Source organism: Chinchilla lanigera, unplaced genomic scaffold (assembly GCF_000276665.1).
Source record: "Chinchilla lanigera isolate Chin_1 unplaced genomic scaffold, ChiLan1.0 scaffold00051, whole genome shotgun sequence".
In the NCBI taxonomy this organism is placed as follows: Eukaryota; Metazoa; Chordata; class Mammalia; order Rodentia; family Chinchillidae; genus Chinchilla; species Chinchilla lanigera.
Window position 1 is genome coordinate 12780183 of NW_004955452.1, and position 22259 is coordinate 12802441.

General features: G+C 46.6%; 1 long non-coding RNA gene across 1 annotated transcript; it reads right to left on the bottom strand.

Annotated features, from left to right (window-relative positions):
* Positions 1-9487: 9487 nt before the first annotated feature.
* Positions 9488-10894, bottom strand: LOC102011946. Its single transcript, XR_262681.1, has 3 exons — positions 10796-10894; positions 10661-10707; positions 9488-9532 (listed from the first exon to the last, which is right to left on the bottom strand). It is a non-coding gene; the product is annotated as an uncharacterized LOC102011946 (long non-coding RNA).
* Between the last annotated feature and the right edge of the window lie 11365 nt (positions 10895-22259).

The window sequence follows — 22259 nt, forward strand, 5'->3', positions numbered from 1 at the left end:
TCCAAATTTTAGATGTCTTCTTGAGGTGATTTTTATAGTTTATGTTTCTCTAGAAATTTTTCCATGTCATCTAAGTTTTCCAAAGTATTAGCATAAAGTTGTTTATTATACTATCTTCTCTTTTGAATCTTGTGACATCTGTGAATATTCACTTTTCATTCCTCGCATGGTCTTATCTGCCTTTGTTCTTTTTTTGCTTGATCAATCTCACCAGAAATTTTTAAATTTTATTAGTTTTCTCAAAGAAACAACTTTTGGCTGAGTTGGGGCTTTCTGTTGCACTTTTTTTGTTGTTTTTTGTTGTTGTTGTTTTGTTTTTGGTCTTTTTGAGACAAGGTCTCACCATGCAGTTCAGGCTGCCTTGAGCTCACTTTGTAGCCCAAGCTGGTCTCAAACTCGCAAAGATCCTCCTGCCTCAGCCTCCCGAGTGCTGGGATTACAGGCGTGAGCTACCACAACCGGCTACTGTTGCACATTTGATTTCCATTTCATAAGTGTTCACTCTCTTCTTACTATTTCCTATGTTCTACTTTTTTGCATCATTTTTTTACTTTTAAATTGTTAAGCTGGATATTTATTTAGTTCAGAAGTTTTTAACCAGGGGCAACTTTGTCCCCTATGAAACATGTGGCAGTGTCTGCACACATTTTCAGTTTTCAGACCTGGGGGAGGATGATAGAGGCAGTTCATGGGTAGATCCCCAGGTTGCTGCTGGACCTCAACAGGGATCGAGACAGCCCCCCAGTGAAGAATTACACAGCCCCAGGAGTCAGCAGTGCCGAAGGTGAGAAACCCTGCACACGCTTACTAACTCTGCCTCTCCTCTTTTCTAATAAGAGCTCTTCACTATAAAAATTTCCTGCTGGGCACTGTTTTAGCTTCATTCCATATTTCTTTTTTAATTTAAACACATAAAAGTTGACTCTCCTTTTGGTATACAATTCTGAGCTATACTATAGAGATGTTAAATTGCCATCACAATCTAGATAAAAAGTCATTTAATTGCCCCCCAAAAAATCCTCTCACACTGCCCCCTTTGCAGTCACACTCTCTCCCTCTACCGTAGACAACCCTTGATCCACTCGATACCTACAGTTCTCCAGAATGTCATACGCTATAGTCTGAATGTGCCCACCCCCGGAAAGCATGCATCAGAATCTCAACCTCCAAAGCAACTGTAGGGGTGGTCCTAATGGGTTCGAGACTCCACCCCTAGGAGCAGGCCAGTGCCTATAATTAAAGGGCTTGCTCTTTCTCACCTTCTCATCTTCCACCATGCATAGCACAGCAAGGCCTTAAGCAGGTGCTGAGACACTGATATTGGACTGTCCAGCTTCCATAACTGTAAGAAATAGATTTCTTTTAGTTATACATTACCCAGTCAGTGCAACCTCAACACAAAACAGACTAAGATGTTATCTAAATAGAACCATAACTATATAGCATTATAAAAATGTCTTCTTTCACACACTATACAGACTGAGTTGCCATTCTTTTTTATTTGTTTTTGTCTTTTTGAGACAGGGTCTCACTATGCAGTTCAGGCTGGCCTTGAGCTCTCTTTGTAGCCCAGGCTGGTCTCAAACTCACAAGGATCCTCCTGCCTCAGTCTCCCGAGTACTGGGATTACAGGTGTGTGCCACCATGCCCAGATGACTTGCTATTCTTTAAACAATAATGAATAGATCTGTAATCTATGTACAGGTCTTTGTGTGAATAGGAGTTTTCACATTTTTAAATATCCAGTAGTGAGATAACTGAGTTATTTGGTAAATGTATGGTTAGCTTTACAAAAAAAAAAAAAAAAAAAACTGTCTATTTTCCAGACTGATTGTACCGTTTTCATTTCTATCAGAAAAATGTGAGAGTTCTGGTTGCTCCACACAGCAGCATTTGATATTTGGGGTGTATCTGTTTCCTTCTTCCCTTCCTTCCTTTCTTTTTTCTTTTCTTATTTTAGGCATTCTAATAAATGTGTAAACATTTTGGTTTTAATTTGTGTTTTTCTAATGGCTAATGCTGAGTCTCTTGTATTTATGCCATTCATATAACTTCTTTAGGGAGATGTCTCTTCAAATCTTTGTCAATTCTTATTAAATTATGTGTTTGCTTGCTGCTACATTTTTGAGTAATTGTATCAAAGTTGGCACATAATAAACTACAGATATAAAATGTGTGATATGTTAAGGTTTGACCACTCATAGAAATACCACCAAAACCAAGATAGTAAATATAACCACAAAACCCCAAAGTTTCTTAGGAATTCTCTCTCTTCTCCTCTCCCCCAATTTCCAAGTAACCATTAATCTTTCACCCCAGACATATTTGCATTTTCTAGAAGTTTATTTTTAAAATGAAATCATCTGGTATGTACTACTCACATATGCTTTTTTTGTTTGTTTGTTTTTGGTTTTTCTCCAGTACCGGGAACCGAACTCACGACCTTGCGCTTGCCAGGCAGGCGCTTTTGCCACTGAGCTAAATCCCCAGCCCTCACATATGCTTTATTTGCAAAATTAGTTTTGAGATTCATGTAGCTGTGTGTATCCGTAGTTCACGCCTTTTATTGCTTTGTATTATTCCATTGTATTTATTTATACCTTCACCAGCGAATATCTTGCCAGTCAGCCTAGGGGTCTTCTGCTTGATTCAGATAAAAGTCGCGAGGAGGCAAAGTGCAGCTCTGCTAGCTGTCCTGGGGTCACCAGGTAACGCTGGATGCCAACAGCTGATGCAGCTGGCTGTATCAGTGCCACTGACGACTACTGCCGCCCAGTACCGGCTTGTGGTGGACAGTGTGGGTTGGCTGTCCAGGTGCTGGTCTTGCTGCTCGTCAGGGTTAACAGCTCTGAGTGTTTACCGCTCTCTCTTTTAAAATGACCGCTCTAGCTAGGTACAGCGGCACACACCTGTAATCTCAGCACTCAGGAGGCTGAGGCAGGAGCATTGCCATGAGTTCAAGGCCAGCCTGGGCTACACAGTGAGTCAAGGCCAACCTAAACTACATAGTGAGACCCTGTCTCAAAAAATAATAATAATAAAATAAAATAAATTGACCACTCTGTTCCCACTACTTGGGATACAGACTCACAGGACTTTTGGAGCCCATGCTAACTGAAAAATAAATCAAAACAGGTTTATAGGACTACAAAAGCAAATCTTTATTTTAAGAAGGTCTGTGCTGCAGCATAACAGGGCTCACTACCCAAGAAGGAGCGCTCCTAGACTAAACTCTGAGAAGCAGGTGGGAAGTACTACTTGTATGGCAGCCTGTAGGTCTGTTGCAGTGAGGGGCAGGGCTAAAAGCTTGCTGTGCAGGTTGGGTATGCAAATAAGGGGCACAGATCTCTCCCTTTGGATCTTAGCCACACCAGGGCGCCCCCTCCCTTCTTCAAAAAGGCAAGAATATCAGAAGCGGGCCGAACCACACTGCCCAGTTGGCTGCACTCATGGTGGAGCGGAGAATGACAGCTTGATTGCTAGCCAGGGAGAACAGTGAAACAAACCGCCCCAGTCCATTGGGACACAATGGGAAGCAAAGGGGAGCAAGGGGGAGGGGCAGACAGCTTCGGGCCAAGCCACACACCCACCTCCAGCCTTCAGGGAGGTGGAGAAATCAGAGTCAGTCACTTCCATCTATCTCAAACCATTCAGTTTTCCTAGTTTTCCCAGCCTCCAGAACCATGAACCTTCTTCCTTTATAAATTATCCAGTCTCACCTCTCTCATTATAGCAGCAGAAAGTGAACTAAGACAATCTCCTAAGAAGGCTGGATGGTTTTCTTGCTTGTTGTTTGTTTGTTTGTTTGATTTTTACCATCATTAAACATTTTTTTCAAATAATAATGATTTCGGTGAGTTTTAATAACTCAATAAGTAGTACTAGTGTAATGTAAAAGCGAAAATACTTAGACTACACTACATCTATCTGTTTCGAGAAAGAAAAAGACCATACACTTAGATCTGAGATGGGTGTGCACCTTAACAGCAGCCCTGTGTGGGGCAAAGGACTCTCCTGGAGAACCCCTGGTCCAAGTACCTAGGAAGATTTTAGGTGTCTCTAAGTATCCAGAATTAGTTTGGGTGTCTCTAAGGCTGAGGAAAGAGTCTGAATGCCACACAGGGAAATCTTCAGCTCTACCTTCTCATCTCCACAATTCACAAAATTTATTCTGAGAAAGTGAGGAAAGTGACTCAGTATTTCCCACTGATCAGGAAGGGTAAGGCAAAAGACTCTGGTGCCTTGCACATACCACTGCACTTAACTCTCAGGCTGCCACCATAGCCTGGGCACTGTCATTTCTTCTTTAACATTAAGGAAACTGAGATGTGAAGGGATTCATTTGTCCAAAGTCGCACCATCCATTAGTAGCAGAGGTGGGATTGGACTTCCGTCTGCGCCAGTCCACCTCCCAGTGTGGCCCTTTTGTACCGAATTGATAGTGTAGCCTGGCTGTTTTGTTTCCTGTGCACTTTATGGTGCATGAGGGTCTCTTCTATAATTAATGTACATGTGCTCATTTTCTAGAACTCAGCCTTGTTTGCTTGTGCTGAAATTATCGTCGAGGTTTATGGTTGTTGGATCTTTATGTCCTGGGGTTGGTGGTGTCTGTTTATCTGATGGCTCCCTGGAGGAGACATGCTTCTCTTCACACGCAACTCACCTGGTAAGAACAACTGCCACAGATGTGGGGTGACCCATGCTTGATTCTGACAGGTGACTGGGACACTTGGAAAGCTTGGGGTCTGATATAATGGGAATGCAGTCGGAATTGTTGCTTGTTGAACAGATCTAACAAGGGAGGCTGGATATGACAGAACCAGAAGTCTGTACTTTACCCTGTAGGAAAGTATGCTTTCCTAACAGAGCATAGTAACCACATTTGTGTTTTAAAAGTATCCATTATGTTTTGGGACAGACCAGGAACTGGGATGAGGAAGAAAATTTGGTGCGGCGGAGGAGGAGTTCCACCAAAGTAAAACATGTCTGTATTCAGGTTAGATGTGGCTGAGGGATGTCTCCATCCTCAGTCAGTCCAGGGTCTCTTCTCTCTTACCTCCCATGCTGCTTCTCCTGCTAACCCCTCTCTGCTAGTCCGTACCAGTCCACATCAGCCAGCATGCGCTCAGACCAAGTTCTCTGGCACTCACCACCTGGACCCCTGTGGTGCACTTTCCTCTGTGCCTCCATGTCTCTGTCAGGAAAAGGGGACAACAGAACTTTTCCTGTATGATAGTTGTGAGGATTTAAATAAGCAAGCATCCAGGAAGCCCCCAGAAGGGAGCCTGGCCCTGAGTCAGCACTATATAAGCTTGCCTCTCAACCCTCTGCTCAATCACTTGGGCCAAACAGCGTAGAATTGGGGCTGATACAAGGCTCTCCACCAACTCCTGCTCAGAGGTCGGACTCTGAGGTGAAGCCTTCATGCCTGGTATTTCTCTCGCCTTGCCTCCTTTTGGTTCTGCTATCAAAAGACATGTGAATGCTGGGGTTGTGTCTCTGCTCATTATTCTGCATTTAAGTCAATGCCACTGTCTGGAAACTCCTGAGACACCTTTGTTTGACTGGCCTGTGCTGCAGAAGGAAAGGACTTGGGAGCCTTCTAAGCTTGTGGTGCGAAGGGAACAACTTTCTGCTTAACCAAGGGGTTTCTCAGAAGCCAGCCATTCTATCCCCCATCTCTGGCGTCTCTGGCATCGTCAGTCCCCCATAAGACCTTGGCAGGCTGATAAAAGAAAGACAGGGGGCTGTCCCTTCATTAAGGGGCTGCTTTTTAACTGTTTCCTGCCCACCTCGAGCTGAGTCACACAAGCTTCCCAGCTGCTCCCTTTTCTGCACTCCAGCTCCTTCCAATCAGAGAGCAGTTGCCAAGGGAACCACAGGTACCAGTCTCCCTCCATCCCCTGAATCAAGGCCTAATCTACATTGAAAGAAATTTCCACTCCAGAGCTCAGCAGATTTCAACATTTTACAACCTGCTTAAACTCTGGTCACGGTCACTTCTTTCTTAAAAGCACTGGCCTCCTTCCTCCTCAGCAGCTCAAGCTTGTTCTTTTGCATGAGGCGCTCATGGTGCTACTGAGGTTTTCTTACAGGATTAATTTAGCTAATTGATCCCTACTCGGGTAGGAATGACAGAGTAAAAAAACAATAAAACTCCTTGGACGGAGTCATTGGAAGGCTTGAATGAGATAATGTAGGTAAAGCGCTTGGCAGAGTGGAGACTCAATAAAAAGCATTTTGACGGTAGGTGAAGATAGCTCAGGGAGATGGAGTTAACGGGAGGAAGAAGTGAAAAAGCAGAGCGGGCTCTAGAGATCAGCCTGGGGATGCCTCTCAGGTACTACCGTTTAGAGTTCCGTCGCTCCACCTCCTTGGGAAAAGGAGCCTCCCATCCCCTGATCCTTAGCTGGTTTCCTGGGAGGAAAGAGAACCAATCATCTAACCACAATCACCTTCCTTGAACTCTCACCTGGAAAGGACATTGTGTCTAAATAATTTGTAAGTGGACTCAGCAGGATTTCCTAAGTGTAGGAGACCATGTATATTTTCCTTTCAGGGTCTCCCAACTTCCTGCCATCCCGGGCTGCTTCCCCAGTTCCTCCAGCCCCCTCTCCTGTCCATAGAGACCCAGGTGCTTTCTGTGCACCCTAAAACCCCAGAAGTCCAGGAAGGTGGACTACGTGGATTGTGACTGACTCTTCAAGAGAAAAAGTCCAACAAGCTAGACAGAAGCTTTATCTCCTTTTATGACCTACCTGCCAAAATAGTCACAAAAGCCACCCAGTTTCAAGGTGGGAGAAGAAAGACCTCACCTCTAAAACATGGTGGGTCAAAGCCACTGTGTTCATTTTCAAGCACCACCATAACAGAGTGTCACAACCTGGACGGTTTGAACAACAGATATGTATTGTCTCACCGTGTTGGAAGCTAGAAGTCTGACAAGGTGTTGGCGGGGTTGCTTCTGTTAGGGTTCAGTAAACAACACCGCAAACCCCACAATATGATGACTTTAAGAGAGCAACTTCTGACTTCTCTCCACCACTGTCTGTCTCTCGGTGCTTGCTTTCTCCCAAAGCATGTGGGGGGGATGGGGGGAGAAAGCACCTCTCTCTGAAGCTCCCATCCCAGAGGGAATGCACTGAATTTCAAATCTCATTAATCAAGAAAGAGAAGACAGCCAGGCATGGTGGTGCACACCTGTAATCCCAGGACTTGGGAGGCTGAGGCAGGAGGATTGCTGTGAGTTCAACACCAGCTTGGGCTACATAGTGAGTTCAAGGCCAGCCTGAACTACAGAGTGAGACCTTGTCTCAAAAAAAAAAAAAAGAGAAGACTAGGGCTCTCCACTCCAAGGCATCCTGCCTAGGCTATGTGTCATCTATTTTTCTGAAGGCAATTCCAAAATGAAAATTACTGACAAATGGGGCTGGGGATTTAGCTCAACGGCAAAAGCGCCTGCCTGGCAAGCGCAAGGTCGTGAGTTCGGTTCCCAGTACCGGAGAAAAACCAAAAAAAAAAAAAAAAAAAAAGAAAATTACTGACAAATTTTATCTACCTCTCAGGCCAAGCCTTGTTGTGTGCATCCCTCCCCCTTGTCCCTCCCATAGCCTATCATCCCTTCCCTCCAGGACAACCCAAGTCCCCAACACCACGCAGCCTCCTTTCCTCTCTATAGTTCAGGAAGTTTCTTAAGCCTGCACCATCTGGCCCTACAGAGGAGTTTGTACTCTGTGTTTGCCTCCTGTGCTGTGGTGGTTTTTTTCTCTGTGCAGGTTAATAGAGTTGTGTGTCTTTTCTCTTATTTAATCTGTCTATCGTCAGTTCACTTGAGCAAACCTTCAGAGGGTAAAGGGAAAGCTTCCCCTACAGTTCTTTCAGAGGTCTGTGAACGAGAATCCATTCTCTGCCTCTTACCTATGTGCTGACAATTCGCAGGCAATCTTGGGTCTCTCAGATCTAGAAGCACACTCCGCCTTCACTCTGTCCACCTTCCCCTGTCCGCATTTTCCCCTTTTTATGATATCACTAGTCATACTGAATAGATGCGAGGGCCAGCCTCATAGGAAGCCCCTGGGCCTGTCCCTAGCAAAGACTCCCCACCACTCACTTCTCCCCAAAAACCATGGGCTTCACATTTGTAAAACAGTCTCCAAAGTCCCTCTCCTCCCACTCCTGCCACCAAAAGCAAGCAGGCAAACAAACAAAAACCAGTGGCCTGGGCTGGGCGTGGTGGCACACACCTGTAATCCCAGCACTCAGGAGGCTGAGGATCGTTGTGAGTTCGAGACCAGCCTGGGCTACAAAGAGAGCTCAAGGCCAGCCTGAACTGCATAGCAAGACCCTGACTCAAAAAAGACAAAAAAAAAAAAAAAAAAACAGTGGGAGTTAAGGTGGAATTATCCGTCCCCCTCTGAGTATTGCATTCTTCTACGCATGTGGGTACGGAGAGCAGACAAGTTTACAGGGACAGGAAGCAGAATAGAGGTTATCGGGGCAGGGCTGGAAGAAGAGGGAATGGGAAGTGGGTGTTTGATGAAACGAAGTTTCTGTTTTGAGCTGGGGCACAGCTCAGTGGCCTAACCCTGCCTGGCACGTATACAACCCTGCGTTCAATCCCCACCATTGCCAAAGAAACCAGAGTTTCTATTTGAAATGATAAAAAAAAAAAAGTTCTGGAAATGAATAGTGATGATGGCATACAACAGTGTAAACATACATAATGCCATTGAATTATACATCGAAAAAAAGCTAAAATTGTACATTTATGTTATGTATATTTTATCACACTTCTTGCTTTTAAAAAAATAGAGCCCATTTGAAGCAGATGATAAGCTATAAGATATCAAGACAATCAAACTTTTAGAAAAGTTCATCGTTGCCCAAGGTATTTTTTTTTTGTAGGTTTGGTTTGGTTTGGTTTTCAGATAGGGTCTTGCCGTGTAGTTCAGGCTGGTTCTGAGCTCGCTAAGTAGCCCATACTGGTAGGTAATCCTCCTGCCTCAGCCTCCCGAGTGCTGGGATTACAGGTATGCGCCACCATGACCAGCTTAACATGTTACACTTCTTAAAAAAACCTATAAATTATGTTTAATTGTTGTCATTGTACAGATAAGGAAATAAAGGCACAGAGAGTTGAAGTGCTCAAGGTCAGAGGAAGAAAAAAATGAAACAAGAGATTTATCTCAAAATGCAGGCAAAGGCATTCACTAAGGTGCCTGAGCTTTCAAGGAAATGAAGTTGCTTAATTTCACAAACTGGACACCAGAATTGGAGGGACCCTTGGAGATTTGGTTTGACCCCTTTGAAGAAGGAAGAAACTTCATTCCTGGCTGACCTGACCTTGAACCCTGATCAAAGCCTGGGTAAGCTGTTTGGCCCTACCTGATCTCCCTCTGGGGGAGCTATGGTTGTGTAAATAGTGAAGACTGGGGTCCACCTATCCCCCACATCCCATCCATGTGACCTTGAGCATATCACTTACCTTCTCCATGTCACATCCACTAAAAGCATCTCAACTAACAGGAACTGCCTGAAAATATAAACAAATGGAAAGATCAAATGATTTAAAGGACCCAGCACAGGAGAAGGTGTCATAGTCAGTCCCGCTCTGTAAGATACAGCTGCAGAGTAGACCAGTGGATTTGTAGAGTACCAGCTGAGAGATAGACTACAGCCTGGGCTCTTTTTATTAGCAGCTTTATTGAGGCATAATTAATATACAGTAAGATGCACATACTTAAAGCACACCATTTAACAAATTTGGACACATGAATACACTCTTGAAACCATCACCACAATCAAGATAAACATCTCTGTCCCCCAACAAAGGTATCTTGTGCCCTTGCTCTGCCTCTTTTGCACTCCCCATCTCTCCAACTCTAGGCAATATTGATCTGCTTCCTGTAACTATAGATTGGCTTGTATTTTCTTAAATTTTAAATAAATGGAGTTTTGCAATGTGCACTCTTTATATCTGGCGTTTTATATATGTAGAGCCCATGGCTTCTGGGCAGAAGCGAGGGGTGGAGAGTCCTTTGCTAGGGACAGGCCCAGACGCTTCCTGTGTGGCTGGCCCTGGCATCTAATTCAGCAAAATCCTTTTAAGATACATCCAGTGGTTGTTCAAATCAATAGTCCATTCCTCATGATGGCTTAGTATTATTCTATAGATTTGCCACTATCTGCTTATCAATTTACCTGTTGATGGATATTTAAGTTTTTTCTGCTCTGGGACTCTTCAAAGAAAGCTGCTCGGAACATTCATTTACAAATCTGTATTGATCTAAGTATTGTTTTTATTCCTGGGGAAACACCTAGGAATGAAATGTCAGGTCCTTTGATAAGCGTATGTTTAACTTTTTAGGAAACTTCCAGAGCATGTTCCAAAGCGGCTGTACCTTTTCACATCCCTACCCACCATGTATCCATATATAAGAAGAGTTCCAGTTGCTCCATATCCTTGCCAGTACTTGACATGGTTTGATATTTTAATATTAGCTGCTATAGTGGGACCAGTAGTGTATGTTCCTATATCTTACAGCAGCTTTAATTTGCATATCCCTGGTCACTGATTCTGCTGAGTATTTATTCATGTGCTTATTTGCCTTCCCTGTGCCTTTGGTGAAGTGTCTGTTCAAATTTCATCTGTGCTACTCACCAGCTGTGTAACTTCAAACAAGTAACTCAACCTCTCTGCCCAGATTTCTGTTGAAGAAAAAAAAAAAATGATGACAACAGTGCCTTTCTCACAGAGAGGTGTCTCCAATCCCTTGTTTTCCTGCCCCATCCTCACCCCAAGGAGTCTTCATCAGATAGAAGCTTTCTACCAGCTCCTTCGCTTCCTCTGTTATTGAAGGCACCTCTCCCGACCAAGACACACTGACATAGTCACGTGATTCAACTCTCCTTCCAGCTGTGGAGGAAGAGACAGGCATCAGGACCGGAGGCGTATTACACCGGGTACCCGGGGACTGCTTTTGACAGTCCATCTCTCAGGCCCTTTAAACCACTGCTGAAAGACACTTGATATATTAAGATATTTTTCTTTCTGCTTGGAATTCCAACCTGTCTGTCTCCCAGGTAAAGGCTGTCTCTGCAAGACAGGTGCAGAAGAAGAGCCACTGAGCTGCTGCAGAGGCCAGTTGAATCTCTTTCCCATGCCCCACACACCCTCCCTTGGAGAGGGACCGGGTGAAACCACATCCCTCCAGCCTCCATCGGCTCCAAGGTCCTAACTCTGCTCTCCCCCAGTCTCCCAGGTCTTAACATTATCGATGTGTAGCCCTGGTCACAGAAGGTGTGCGTGTTTCCACAAGGGCCCAGACACCAGACCAAGCCAGGAACAGCCAGATCTGGGCATCTGCCCAGGATGACGGGGATAGCAATCAAACCCAGCCTGAGAGGATGGCAAACCCAAGTCCCCTCCACCTTGGGCCCTTGGCTATGGAATTGTGTCAGAGACACCACGGGATTTGGGGAAAATGGTTACCTTGCTGGTTAGATCAGCCTAGCACAGCGCTTCTCGGATGTAGTCTTCCAAGGGTAGAGAAGGAATTAGGAATGCAAACTCTCTGACTCTACCTGGAAACTCTGCCAGGTGAGAGCCCGCAGACTGCTTCAACCAGCCCAATTGGCTGAAGGCGATTTCAGGGCAGTTCAGTGTGAGAAACGCCGACCTTGCCAAGAGTTATAATGATCCATCAGTGTCTCTCAAGGACAAAGGCAGAAGCCACAGTGGTAAAAGCACAACTCTGAGAGACAGATGCATTCAGGCTCACATTCCACCTCTGCCACTTCTAGCTGCGTGATCTTGAGAAAGTCACCAGCCAGGAAGCATCTCCCAGCCTCTCTCCTTTCCTCCTTTCTTCCTGGAACAAGACTGATCCTCTAGGACTTTCAATCCTCTGAAGAGGTGACTTGCATAAAGAGAAAGGCTCAGATTAGGTGCCCAAAGAAGAGCTGTTGTGTTCACCTGCCTCCAGCTTGAAAACTGACTCCTAACAAATGAGACAAAGTCCCCTCCTCAAGCCACTTCACTGTGTCCGTGGAGAAATGGTCATACTAACTTTCCAAATGTAAAAAAAGCTACTGTGAGAAGGGCTCCTTGCTGCGCCAAAGGCTCCCTGAAGATGTACAGGATGGAACCGTAAGTGGTTGGGGCTATGTTTATCGCTACAAAGTACATGCCCTCGGGTGCAGCACAGCCGGCGCAGAGCAGGCTCTACACCAGCCCCTGGGATCCGGCTTCCACAGTGTAACACAGCATCCTCTGAACCGTTGCTTCCTCTAAAATAACTTCAAAAATAACTTCAGCCTCCTCGCCAGTAACTGGGGAAGAAGAGACTTCTCATCCTTAGTCTTACCATTCCCAAACGGGCTGCCGCTCCACTGGTCTCCTCTTGCTACGGGCGCTGCTCTGCTCCCAGTTCCCCAGGCCCCACAAGCTGGTACTTCCTTTTTTTTTTTTTTTTTTTTGGTATCAGGAATCGAACTTAGGACCTTGCGCGAGCCAAGCAGGGGCTTAGGCCGCTGAGCTATATCCCCGGCTCAACGTGGTACTTCCTGACCCTGCTATCCTTCTTCCCTACCCCTTCTCCTCAGGAATCGAAGCCCTGCAGTCCCGCCCTCGGGCAGCGCCCGGGCATCACTATCTGCTCACTCTGTGCCCTGACCGCTGAGTGGAGGAGATTCCACACAGCACACACCTGGGAGCGCTCAGATTCGAAAGTCCGCATCTCCAGCCTTCACGCCCCCGCCCCGGAAATACTGCATAGGCCCATCTGCTTGTCACTTTGGGGGTCCCAGGCTGCTGCCTTGTACGGGGACACTCATTTTCTCTCTTTAATCCCTTTTCCCTGAGGCTTGCAGACCCTGAGCACCCTGCCCCTTTTGAACCGCCGGTGGATAGGTCTGAATTCCTGCTAGTCTGTGCGACAGAGAAATTTATTTTTGAGCCTCCTCCTTCCGGAAGATTCACCGTGGGGGCAGGGTGGAAGCTATCCCTTGAATAACCAAAAAAAGCCTGTTCATAGCATTTTTTCAAAGGAAAGAGCAGCCTTCCTTCTGTCGGGTACCTCCTCACCCCCACCTGGAGTTTAAAAGTGGCTGTAGGCATTTCTGTTTTTAAACAGCAATTTTTCCCTTGCTATTACACATATGCAATGCACAGAAACCCCTGGAAATTCCTCAAGTTTTTATTAAAAATTCCAGATGGTGCAGGAGAGATTTCAGACACTATAGCTTCTGTTAACAACAGGAAATTAATAACCAAACTGACTCGGAGTCAACATCATCTGAATTGGTGACAATAACCTGAAAAGAAAAAAAGCAGATTAACACAGCATTTGAGACACAAGTTGCAGAATCAGCAAGGCCTGGATTCGAGTTCTGAATCTCCTTTCTGGCCCACAAGGAACTGGGGGAGCCAGCCGACCACTCCATGCCTTAGTTTCCTTGTGTGCAAAATAGAAAAATAATAGTACAGTTCATCTACAGCATCACATGTGCATTCCTAAAAATCACCGTGCTGCGGATAAGCAAGAGGTGATGCACACCTGAAATGGAACATTATTCAACCTTAAGAAGGAAAAATGTTCTGACCCCTGCTACAACAGGGGTGAACCTCAAGGACATTGCGCTAAGTGAAATAAGCCAGCCACAAAAGGAGAAATACTGTATGGTTCCAGTTATACAACGTATCTAGAGTAAACAAATTCACAGAGACAGAAAGTAGAATGGTATTTGCCAGGGGCTGGGGAGAAAGCAAATGGGAGTTGTTGAAAGAGTGCAGACCATTAAAGGGGCTCTGTAAATGGCTGTTGATGCTGGTGGCACAACAATGCAAAGGTACAGGGTGCCACTGAGCTACAGTCTTTAAAACTGGTCAAGTCGGTAATTTTATGCTATGTATATTGTCCCAATTTAGAGGAAAAATTTAAAGTAAGTCCTCATGCTGTGCAAAAACCACAGTGCTATGGAAACAACGGATTTGGAAAACATCCCTCAAAAATGCACTGATGACACATTTTTTGAAAGGGGGCCTATGGGCCTGGGGATATAGCTCAGCAGCATAAGTGCTTGCCTGGCAAGGCTGAGGTCATGAGTTTGATTCCTGGGACCAAAAAAAAAAAAATGAAAGGGGGCCTAATAAAAAGGATAGCACAGTTTTATACATGTTAACTGGTTAAGGAATATAAGCAGCACATACAAATGTATAATAAGTATGATGTTTAAGTACCACATGTAAATGTTGCCATACACATAATATTTTACCTCTTCACAGGCCTATAGTTCCCTTGTGGAAGCAAATATCCAAGGTCTGCAGCTTATGTGTTACTGTCAAGAGGTGGGAAGAGAAAAATCTGAAGTCACCAAGAAAGTCATAGCAACGGATGAACGGCTTCTAACACACATGATGAACAAAGGAGTCAGTAGATTTCGAGGTGTGTTCGCATGTGCCCCTTGTGGTTTTGCCTCATACATTTTCCTATGCTCAGTGTTTCCCACACGTACCATCAGGCCTAAGCAACTGCAAACATAACATGATTCTCCCTAACACACAGGTCACCCTGAAAACGTAGACATTTGCAAAATAAGTGCTATACATTTCGGCACAGTGGAGCATACCTGTGACCCAGCTACCGTACTTGGCCAACCAAGAAAGGAGGATTCCAAGTTCCAGGCTAGCCTGAGTAATTTAGTGCAACCTTGTCTCAAATCTTTTAAAAAATAACTGGGGATATAGCTCAGCGGTATTGTGGATTCAATCCCTGGTAGCAAAAGAAAAAAAAAAGGTGAGGAGGAGGAGAAGAGGAAGAAGGCGAGAGAAGAGGAGGAGAATTGACCACATCCAATTTGTAGAATTATCATGAAAACTATGTAAAGTTTTCAGCTGTGCCTTCCACAAGGTAATGCTTAAAAATGATCTTAAAGATTGTGTTTGTGGGGACAGTGGCAATAGTTACTGGGTGCCATGGAAGCTGCTCATGTTGCTAGTCTGAAGGGAGTGGACCAGCAGTGGGCCAAGCAAGATCACATACCCACTTGATAGATGAGAGAACTGAGGCTCCCAAAATCTGAAAAATTTCTTGAGATCACACAAAACTCTAGTGTAAGGTGATTAATTTAGCATGTATGCATACTGAAGTGGCACTTTGTCACCTGGGTTTAGGCAGTTAATCACTTTGCTCGGGTCCCTAGCTATGAGGAAAAGGTTCTGTACCTACAGGGCATTTCAGTCCTGTTTAAAAGGTAAAGGAAATGCCTAAAACCTTCAGTTCTGTCGGAAAAAGCAAGAGTAATTTTTCTGGTGGTTCCTATTGACTTGGAAAGAGCAGATCTGCCCATCAAATGGCATTTTACCAGCTGATCAATTTGGTGTCATTCTCATTGAATTAAATCAAATTGAAATGTAATTCCCTTCCCGGAACAAATCCCCCTGCAGGGATTCACTGCACAGAAGTATTTGACCTTCTGCTGGCGGCCTAGAGGGCTTTCCACAAAGCTGGGGACACAGAGGCGGCTGCAGAGTTCATGTTCTTCTGGACACAACCCGCTCAACTGATTTCTGGGCTTGACTGCTGCATACACCCAGGTCACAGAAGTACCCAGAGAACCTCTGTTAACCCCCACAGAGGGCATTGTCAAGTACCTAAATGTGTCCTACACCTCTGAAAGTGAGCTAGGATATACAAAGGAACAAGGATAACTGGAGCCAGGTAGTGGTACACACCTGTAATCCCAGCACAAAGAGGGATTAAGGGCCAGCCTAGGCTACATAGTGAGTTGAGGCCAACTTGCATAGCAAGACCCTGTCTCAGAAAAACAAAACCAAACAAGGACAATGGGAGGGCCTCAATTATCCCAGGAGGCTTTGCAGCAATCAGGAATAGGCTCCTGGTCAAGGTAGGAGCACTCCCTCTGTTAGGGAGAAGGTCCTCTTTCCACACGGCTGTGGCAGTTTTAAAGCAGGGTGCAAAGGTTGGTGAGTAAGGTTGGATTTCAGCCTACACACATACACATACACCCAGACTCAACCTACCCACCCATAGGCAGCAGCACTAGCTAATTCCCACTCGGGCCACCACAGAGCTCTCAGCTCTCAGAACTCCCTGGAGCAGTTGTTCAGCTCTGGCCAAACATGCACAAGACTCAAAGGATAAGCCAGGTGTAGTGGCACATGCCTATAATCCCAGGACTCGGGAGGCTGAGGGAGGAGGATCTTTGTTGAGTTCAAGGCCAGCCTGGGCTACAAAGCAAGCTCAAGGCCAGCCTGAACCGCATAGCAAGACCCTGTCTCAAAAAGACAATAAATGTTAAAGACAATATATATATTAAAGACTCAAGGGATACAATGGCTTTTGGTCAAACTAACTATAATTGCCCCCCTCCAGTCCTAGGGGACCCTAAGAACAAGACCAGAAAACATTTCTGCTCAGAGCTCTCCATTACTTGAGGTTGTGCAACTCTGGCCTTCTTGCCCTACATTCACCCCTCCACTCCGTATCTTGGGAGCCAGAAGGCTCAGCACCAAATTTTGGCTCCACTGGACCAATATAACCTCTCTGAGCTCCCATCCCTTATCATCAAAGCAGTGAAAACAAAACGGTGCCCTGCGTGCAAGGGACATGGAACACGATGGCAGGGCGCCTGCCCTCTCAGGGTTAGGTTCACAAAACAGAACCCAGAAGAGATGTGCCAGCTGTTGAGATGGCCCATAAATGTGACCAAAGAGGACCTCAAATGCCAATCACGGTGGCTGGGGTCTGGTCACAGAAAAGCAAGCCTGAGAGGTGATGGTAATTAAGTAAGCAGAAATCTAATTTACTAAATCAGTTGGCAAAAGATTATGGGCACAAAGAGCATATTACTAGCCTGGAGCTGAGACAAGGGAGCCCAAGGAGCCAGAGCTTGCCATATTTATTCTGCGATAAATTCACAAACTTCATGCCAGGCTCAGAGGCCTCTTAGCAGCCAACCATTCAGCCTCCTTTTAGAGATGTCCGACCTCTCATCAACCTCTTTCTAGCTGCAACAATCCTTGGTCCCAGGGCTGTTATAAGGATTAAATGGGAAAGTGCCTGGCACATAGCAGGCGGCAAATGAACTAACATTCCCCTCTTCCTCCATTCCCTTTTCTCCTGCAGTGAGGGCCAATGCCAAGCCTTCTCTAGACATTTAAGCATTTCCTCCTGAGTTCTCCAATGTCCCTGGTCTTCCTTTCCCTGGTTCAGCTATGTGTCCACCATGCTCCTTTCCCAGGGAAGCAGTGCTTATATTGTCAAGGAACTCCCCTCTCTTTTAAACCCAGCAGGGAAGGCAAAATTAGCAAACTCATCACAGAAATATCGACTTCCAACCAGTTCTGCATGTGACGAAGGAAGGGTGAGGCCATGGCTAGAGGATACTGTAGAGTTCCCCTACCCCAGTCCTCCCTGGACCAAGGTCCTTATTGTAAGGGGGAAGGGGGGTTGGTGTGAATGAGAAACAGGGCCACAGTAAAAAGAGCCTTTACTGCGGGGGTGCAGGACGGCTGCAGGAGAACCCATCACTTACTCCCCCAAGTTTCATGAGTATGAGTGCTAACAGCTCTCACCTGAATCTTCCTCAGGACTTGACCTCAGCCATCTAGCAATTGGCAGGCCCACCCCTGAGCCATCCCACCTCTACTGACTGGTCCATGCGGTCCCCTTGGACCGTTCCAACTCTATAGCTCCTCATGGGGTTAACTTTGTCCTTTGCTACATTATAGAAGTTCAACTGCGCCACCTGCCCATTCCCATCTCCACCCCAAGGGTGCTCCCCAATAAACTTCCTGCACATGGTTTTCTGTTCCAGGATCGAAGTCACCTAAAACAACGTTACCCACGGAAGACTGACACAGCTAGAGGGCCGGGGAAAGGCAGTGTGTGAGGGTCACAGAAAGCTTTCCTAATGAGGAAAGGTACTTTGGAGCTGAGAGCCAAAGGTCAAGATCAAGAAGGGATGGAGGATGTTCTAGGCAGAAGATCACAAGACAGGAAGGAAACAAGGGGAGTGCGGCTAGAGCAGGGAGAAGGAGGATGGAAGGCCAGGTCGGGCAGTGCCACGGGCCCGAGCTAGGCTCACGTTGTTAGTTATGACAGGAAGTAAACATTTGGATCACGATTGTGTTAGACTACTGGGGGTGCCATAGCAAACACCACAGACTGGGTGACTTAACAAGAGAAATGTGCTTTCTCACTTTCTGGCAGCTGGAAGTCCAAGATCGAGGCTCCAGCACAGTGGTCTCCTCGGAGGCCTCCCTCCTTCACCCTGCGGCCCGTCAACTCTTCTCACGCGCATCCCTCTCATGTCACTCTTTGTGTCTCAATTTCTCCTTCCAAGCACAGCAGACAGATTACACCAAGATCCACTCTCATGGCTCCATTTTAGCTTAATTATGTCTTTAAAGACCCTATCTCCATTCGGAGTAGTGGGTGTTAGGGCTTCAACACACAAATTTTGGGGGGATGCAGCTCAGCCCATAACAGCGATGATGTTTCGTAAGTAAGTGCCTACAAACGTATAAAAGTTAGATCTCAGTGAAATGAACATGGAAATAACCACCTTGCAGAAGATGAAAAGGAACATTATATGGGTCAGCCTTAAGAACATCAAAACACATAGTCGAGTATATGTGAGAGTCATTTCCACTTCCACCGCACCTCTCGGGCACCCTGCACGATCCCGGAACCTGCAGGCCCATCCCCACCTTTTCTCACAGGTCCTCCAATTCCTCTCTGTTCCTGTCCCAGGCCAGCCCGCTGCCAAGCTCTGCTGGAGAAAATCCAGTAACTGTGCTGATGCGCTCCGTCACAAAGGCAGCCTCTCACTTCACAGCCTCTCTTCTGCGCCACAGCCCTCCCGGCTGCTCGGGCTTGCGCGCTCCTCCCCCGCTCTGCGGAGGTCCGGCCCTCCAGATCCCTCCCTCTCAGAAGGCCATCTGGCACTGCACTGGTAACGAGAGGTCACAAGCGACTGCCCAGTCTCTTCTCATCCTCTCATTTTTTCAAAGCTAACAAAAGAAAAAACATGTGATATGGAAGAAAGGAAACAAGGTTGGCTCCTCAAAGACAATTTCACCATAGAGGACCCTCCTCCTTCTTTGGCAAATCACCTTCACCTCTCAGTTTCTTTCTCTTTGAAAAGGTCATCACTTCAAGATGGTATCCTATCACTTACAACAAAATCAAAACCACGGCTGTAAGAAGAAGCCCTACATGACCTAAAGCTGTCTACTCTGACTCCATCTGGTATCCCCTCCTTCCCTGCCCATGCTGCACCTGCCATGTTACCGTGTAGGTCTTCCCAAAAAACACCAAGCTCATCCCTGCCTCAGGGCCCTTACACCTGCGGTTCCCCCTGCCATATCCTGGTTTGACACCACACACACATACACACACAAATACACACACATACACACAAACACACATATCTCAAGGCACTTCTTGCTTAAATTGATTCCAGTAAGGTCTTCCTTGGCTATTTCCATCGAAAACCAGCACTTTCCTCTAAGCTTTCTAATCTCTTTTTTTTCTCTTACTAGTGAATGTCTCTGAAATGATATTACTTATTTCTTGTCTCTCTCTCCCAAAATGGAATGCTCCAGGAGGCCAGGAACTGTGTCTTGGTCATTGTAACCTGTCACATGGTAAAACAATGCTTGGAATACTGTGAAATGATCAGATTTTGTTATATGCCTATAAGGAAAACACTAAAATAGGTATCTGGAGCCACTTCTGTCCACCACTTCCCCTAGACATGTACAAAACCCAAGTCTCAATGAACTGAAAAGGTCAAAACCATCTTTGCTGAAGATGAAAAATAACATTATATTAGACCTAGAAATAATGACATCCTCACATCTCATTTCTGGCCGTGTAACGGAAGCCACCAACTACCTGTGTCACCTCCCCATCCTTCAGCCACAGGGACTGAAGCAGGGGATGAGTACGTGGCTTGGTGTGAGCCGATCGCTGTCCTCGCCTGGGATTCTTCAAACTGCAGTTGATTTCTTATCTTCATTGTCAACTTGATTGCCTCAGGAGTCGCCCAGGGGATTAAAGAAGCACAAGTCTGGCTGTATCTGGATGGGTCACGGAACCTGAGGGTCTATATCCCACCCCTGCCCCATCCTCTCTGGCACTGTTGCTGTGCTCTGTTTTCCGACCACTATAAGATCAGCAGCTGTGCCTCCCCACACCCTTCCGCCATGCTAGGGCCTTGGAGCCAGCCAACCATAGACGGAAACCTCGAGCCAAATTAAACCTCTCTTCTGTCAAGGTGCAAGTGTCAGGTATTTTGTCCTTGCAGTGGGAAAGCTGACCAACACGTGCAGCCAGGAAAAGAGCAGCCTTCTGCTACATAAGTCAGAGCAGAGAGACTGGGAGCAGCTGATGGCCTCTTCCTACGTGGCATGAAAAAGCAGCTCCTAATGCCCTGTCAGCACAGCCCTGCCTGTAATTTGGGCACCTGAGACAATAATCATCTTTTTGTCTCAGCTGGTTACATTGTGGTTCTGTCACTCGCCACCAAAAGAATTCTGCTGTCGTGATCGATGAGTCAGTGTGTGCCAGAGGCCTGGCCCGGTGCCTGCGTGGAAGCAGGAGCATAACTGTTGTTACATTCCTCCTGGCCACCCCTGTAGTTCCATCCTCCTTTGCTCCCTCCCTTCCTGTCTCAGACAGGGGTAACCCTCCCTTAACACAAAGCCGCATCCATCCCCCTTTCCTTCCGACTCCGAACTCTGCTGCGTCATCCCTCAACTGGAGAAGGCAAGGCCCTGTTCATCTTTGCCTGGGATCCCGAGCTCCCACAGCAAGGGCAGGAGTGACTCATCTCCCGCCCCTCCACACCAGGCACATAGCTTGTGCCCAAATGCCTTTCACAGAGGCAGAGGCCGAGCTGAATAGAGTGAAGCCTCAGGCGCCTTATAAACTGAAGAGGGCTCCATAAAATGTGTACACGGGAAAGGCTGTCTGTGTGTAAGGGATTGTGATTGCAGTTTTATTAGCCAAATAGATAACCCTCCTCGTGAAAGGAGCCTTTCCAAATGATGGATGGCTCTGAGGCCCCAGAGGGACACAGGTATTTCTCAAGGCCGCCAGTCAAACAAGTTAACTGCATAACGTTTCTCTCTCCATAGCAACCGGCCTGGCCTTCTCCACCAAGCCCAGCACCTGTGCCTCTAAAGTCCCTCAGCTCTCATGGCTGCTGCCTTCTACAGCCCAAAAGCAGCTGGGCCCACTCATCCTCAGCCCCCACTGCAGGAAAGGACCAGGCTTAGAGGAAAGGCACAGGGCAGGAACCCAGAGGCAGCAACGGGCCAAGACACAGGCCTCTGGCTCTGAACTCCTGTGTTGTTCTGCTCCGCACCACCCAGCTCTCTTGTCCTCTTGCAGTCCCTGGAGGAGGGGGAAGCCCACAACAGAGCAAAGGAAAAGGAAGGAAGGTGAGAGAGGGTCCCAGAAACCAGATGCAGGGCAGGTTCACATAGTCACAGTGATCCAGAGGCAAGGTAGCACATCCCCACTGAGGAGATGAGAGCACCGGGGACACAAAGGGATGAACTCAAGGCTATACATCCAGCAAGTGGCAGTTACTTCCAGGTTTGTCTGACTCGCCAGCCTGATTCACATCATCAATCAACATAGCCAGTGGGAAACAAGAGTTGTAGGGGGTGGGGCTGCAGGGAAGCAGTCTCTGGAGGTAGATGTCTCAGGGCCTGGCGTGTCCCTCCCACCCCTCCCAGGCCCTGTCATGGCGGCCATCAGTGCCTGGGAAAACAGACACCCTCCTCAATTTGGGGGTCCTGACGGTGGCAGTGGAAACAGTATGCCTGGCAATGAACAGAGAGAGAGAGAGAGAACACTCTTATAGAATATAGGCACACACAGCCTGGACCAGGGAGAAAGGAATCTGTGGAGATGGAGGAGGACATTTCACTGCATGACTTCCTGGAGGTGAGGGAGGCAGGGGGCATGGGACCTACAGCCGGGATCCACAAACTTACTCGTCAAAGAGCCAAAGGGTGAACGTTTTCAGCTTTGTAGGCCATACAACCCCAATCACAACCACCCAGCTTCCACTGTAGTGCAAAATCCACCACAGACAATGTGTAAATAAGAGTGGCCATGTCCCAATAAAACTTTATTTACAAAAACAGGTGGCAGACTAGATTTGGCCAATAGGGTTTGGATGACCAAGCCCTGATCTACAGCACAGGATGTTCAGTCGCT